The following is a 5051-nucleotide window of genomic DNA, read 5'->3' as shown; positions in this document are numbered from 1 at the left end:
ACGGACGAAATGCTGCTAAGTATTTTGTCCGGCGCGGCAACGATTCTGCCAGCTCACAGACTTGGAGACAAGAAATATTGGTCCCAGATTTTGGCACGAGAGCCAACAATTTTGGGCGAAGGTGGAAGCCGTTTACATGGAAAACAGTGTTTCACTGGTACTTAATTTTTCGACCCCAAAAGGGATGAAAAGCAAAGTCGACCTCGGCGGAATAGGAATCCAGAATGTGAAGACGGACGAAATGCCTCTAAGCAATTTTTCCGGCGTGCTAACGTTTCTTTTCTACTCTAGGCACAAGGCCCGAAAATTTGTGGGGGGGAGGGGGCCAGTCGATTTGAACGACCCAATACGCAACTGATATTTAATTTATCGACTCCGAAAGGATGAAAAGGCAAAATCGACCTCGGTGCAATTTGATCTCAGAACGTAAAGACAGACGAAATACCGCTAAGCATTTGCCAGGCGTGCTAACGATTCTGATTACTCGCTGCCTAGAGACAGGAAGTATTGACATATGAGTTAGGGAGAATTACGTGCTGTGTGTGGGGGAAGGTGTCCACTAACATTAGTTTTCCACGTAGCATTCAGTTCAAAATTTAGAAACCTAATCAAAAGCAAGTATGTATCTTATACACATACAGATGCCCTTTCTGTTTTCAAGAAATTCTGACTGCTCTTGATAGATTCTGTCAGTTATAGAAATTAAGGCGACAACAGCATGCAAAATAAAATGAGTAACAGTCTCATACAGACCGCTCTATCCCTTGCTCGAGAAGGCAAAGTGTACATACATACATACGTACATACATACATGCATACATGCAAAAATATATGCATACTTGCATGTATACACACACATACACAAACATATTAGTCTATGTACAAATTTCCGCAAGGAACACGGATATATGACCAGGAAAGACGTACAGATTATATATGTTTATTTTTTTAATGTGTATCGCTACTTATCTTTACAGTTTCATTCGGTTTCAACTTATTTTCACATGTTTACATGTTAGCGCTCACAAATTCAAATTCTTTCTATTTCATTAAACGCTTTGTAAAACCTTGCACTTAGTAATATCCTTGTTATATCTAAAAAGTATTCATAACAGTGAAATAGATATACATATAAACATATCGCAAATGCAATGAGAGTATAACCTTACAGTAATAACATTAGCAGGGATCTCAGATCTCACTGACATGAAACATTCACATTTTTTTAGTATTTTGTCTTATTGTATAATGAGCTAAGCAATGTGCGTGTGTATGTGTGTATATATGTATGTATATATTTAAATATATATATGTATATATATACATACGCATACATGCCAATACAAATAGATAGATATTCATACACATATACATTTTTGTTTGTGTAACTAAGTTCGTGTAACTAAGTTTGTGTGTGCGTAGATTCTTGTAGGATTCTGCTCACTCATGGATGTTGTTGGTATTTTACATATGCTTGAAGGAATGATCGAAAGGATGCGAGCCAATGATGAGACAAACAGGTAGGCAGAGGTGATGAGGGTGAAGTCAGTGGGTGTGTCAAGTTTATTTGGCAAGACATTGTCTAGCTACTTGCCTAAGTGTCTTATTTCGAAACCCATAGGCACATATACATATATAGTGTCAGCATTGTAAAGACGTATACATCAAATACTTGTGTGCTAGCGAGCGAGTGTGTGTACGTGCGCGTATATTTGTGTAATGCAATGTATATATGATGTAAGCGTAGAATATGTTACTGGTTAATTAGCAACTAGTAAGCATGTGTTGAGGATCAATTGCAGAAACAATAACAGTAGCTACTTGTTGACAGCACCTAAGTATACGAAAAACGAGGAAACCTACCAAGCTAACGAGGGCGCTCGGGTTTCGAAAGAAAACGTATGGATCATTTGAATCTGACGAGATATGAGGTATATCGACTGACTTTTGGTGCACGTGTTTTGGAAACGTTAGATTAAAAGGAACAAAGACCGACATAGTAAAAGTACAAGCGATAAGACGTAAGCAAGGCCGAAAGGTTAAAAAGCTACCTTCGCAATGATGAAATCTTGAGTTCGATCCCACTGTGAGGCATCTCCTCTAAAGGCTTTTTTTTTTTCTTAAATAGTCTGAAGTGATTTGGGCGTGAAATTGGGTTAAGTAAAACTGTGAAAACCCTTCAGCTGTGCATAAAAGACAAAGAACCAGACTTGTCACGCCGATTTTCCTTGCGGATTTACATTAAGTGTATCAATGTCTATGGAATATTCAGCCACTTATACTAAAATTCAGTTAGTAGATATTGCAATCAATCAAACAGCTGAAAGAGCCTTTGTCGAAACTGAAAGAGGATTCATCTAAGCAATAGACAAGTACAGGAGGGTGTATCAGATATTCTTTTTATCGTTTACTAATGAGGAAGGGCAAAGCCCTTGATCATTTTCAGTGCCTACGCGACTACCGGGTGGGACAGCTGAAATCTAACGTGAATACCTACATCAGAGTAGAGTCTAATAAGGGCGCCTAAGACCGGGTGAGGGATTTGAACTTCAGAAAAAGAATTTCTCTAACAAATAACACAAGGAATATTACCCCTCCCTCTAATGATTTCGCCAGTTCACGCCCGAGTTTCGTACGTTATTTTATTAATCGCGGAAGGAATAAAAAGCAAAGATGACCCCCGGTAAGAATTGAACACAGAATGCAAGGAACCGAAGTAAATGCCGCAATGTATTTCACTCGACGCTCTAATGACTCTGCTGGAGAAAACGAGTTCATCTTTCATGTTATATTCTATTTGGTTCTAAAACGAGAGATACTAGCAACTTAATCAAACTCTTTCTTTCTCCCTTTCCTTCTCTCTGTCTACTTGTCGCTCACGCTCCCCCTCTGTCCCTCTGGCCCTCTCTTCATATACCATGCTTACAGGTGGGGCCGTCATGAACCTCCACGAGAAAGTCTAAAGATTTATGATTGTTTTCTAGGTAAGGAGCAGTGTTTCTTTTATGTTACTTTCTGTTGGTTTATTAAGTTTTCTTTACCGTTTCTCTCATCTCCCAAGCTCACCCTTAAGGCATAGTATCAATTTAATCTTTTGGTGGAAGAACAGGAAGGAGAATAGGATCAGAAAATGTCCACACACTGGTGATCCTGTGTGGCACATGTATAGAGGCCCTCCTCTGAGCCCTTAACTTCAACACCGTCTTCTACTATTTGATCCATAACTGACGCCCCTGACAATTACTAGAACACTCTATGCAGACCTGACAGTTTGGAGCAATCACAATATATATATATTGATTCTTCATATAAAGTCAGCGGATCATGATGATGTAGCTGATTGAATCGACGGTACTGCTTGATTGATAATTCGTTTAATATACTTTAGAATTTTGAGAAGATGTCAGTCAATTTTAAGGAACCGTGTACAAGATGAATATTTCATTTTATCGAACTTCGAAAGAAGGGAATGTGAAGCTGACATCGGTAAGATTTTAACGCAGTGCTCAGAAGATCAAAACAAATACCACAAAGTAGATTACCTAATGCCCAAGTGGCTCAAACAATTCGCAACATAGATTATTACTAATAATACTTAATATGTTCTATTAAGCTTGGGAGATTGTGGGTTTATGATGCTCACTCGCTTTCCAAAGGTAATTAAATTCGGGGTCTCTGTTTGCCTTGTGAGACTAAGGATCTGCACCTGGAATGTTCATCTCAGAAGTGTTTACCCATGCAAGAATTTATTTTATATGGGAAACCAGCAGTTGTTCATATAAGCAGGTCTCCCCTCTTGATATTACAGACGTTACCTAAGGGAAAGGCGAAGGACGGGATAGCTTAGGGACTCTGTTGCTAAAAGTGTTTCTATCAGAGAAAAAATGCAAATATTAATATCATAAAGTATCCCATATGGCATTCTTACAATTCCGCTAATATACTTCATTAGACTAGTATTAATTTATTTATCAAGCCCAAAAGTATAAAAGTCAAATTTTATCAGGATGGAATTTGAACTCGGATTAGCGAAAATCGAAATAAATGCTGCAAGTAATTGTTATCCAACATTTTGGCAAGTCTTTTTAGATGAAGGATTATTGGCAATGAAATAAATACTCTCTCTAAAGGATTTTTGAGTCAAAAACAAAAAAGAAATGCTTGTAGCATGCCGGTATCATATTATTCTCTTAGATACTCAACATCCACAACAGCGTAATAATTTCGTATCCGCAAGAAATGAAGAATTTTAATATATTATGGCAGTCATCCGTTTCCCAAGAGCATTAATGACGCAAGTGAAGTGAACTTCATCATAGCGAAAATCGAAACCGAGTTGCTGTTTTGGCCTATAGCATTTTTCTTTTTTCTTCATTCTTTTTTAATTTTTTTTTTCTGCTATGCCTTTAGCTCTACGCCGTTAGCAACAATATATTCATAATAATAAATATCCCATTGCGACCTAATGCTATTATAAAGAAGATTGATGTTGATGGTATTTCCCAGAAGTGCCGACTGCTCACATTCCATTTGACTGGCAGACTTTGGCACACAAGGAAAACAATACAAGTGTTAGAAGAATGACAAGTTTGGCAGAAGTCTGTTCTTGGAAATATGTCAGAAGCTTGACAAAAGATATGCTGTGAAATAGTTTAAACATAACCCGAAGAAAATAAGTGAAAACTATTAAATCTAAATCCTCTGGGACTAGTTCAGCTGAACAGATCATATGCTGCAACCCAACAGACCAAAAAGTAATATACAAAGTTCCACTAAAGAGAAATATCTCCTGATATGGCTACACTCAATTCGTATCCAAAGTGCAAAGAAAGTGGGACAAAGGTGAAACATGTGCAAGTTAAAACAACTGATGGTAAAATAAAAAGCATATTGGTACCACCTATGGGTGTAAGGAGATTGGGGTGTAGAAAAAATAGTACACCCTCACTCCTTATAACTGACAAACCCCATATGTATGTATGAATGTATATATATGTATGTGTGTGTGTATATATATATGTATGTGTGTATGCATATATGTGTATATATAT

General features: G+C 37.6%; 1 protein-coding gene across 2 annotated transcripts in view; it reads right to left on the bottom strand.

The window, feature by feature from the left end:
* Positions 1 to 5051, bottom strand: part of LOC106868422 (uncharacterized) — a 148939-nt gene that overhangs the window by 128778 nt on the left and 15110 nt on the right. The gene's annotated exons all lie outside the window — the stretch shown is intronic.

This window comes from Octopus bimaculoides, chromosome 7 (assembly GCF_001194135.2).
Source record: "Octopus bimaculoides isolate UCB-OBI-ISO-001 chromosome 7, ASM119413v2, whole genome shotgun sequence".
NCBI lineage: Eukaryota > Metazoa > Mollusca > Cephalopoda > Octopoda > Octopodidae > Octopus > Octopus bimaculoides.
Note: the sequence above shows the minus strand (reverse complement) of the source record. Positions and strands in the feature narration are given on the sequence as shown.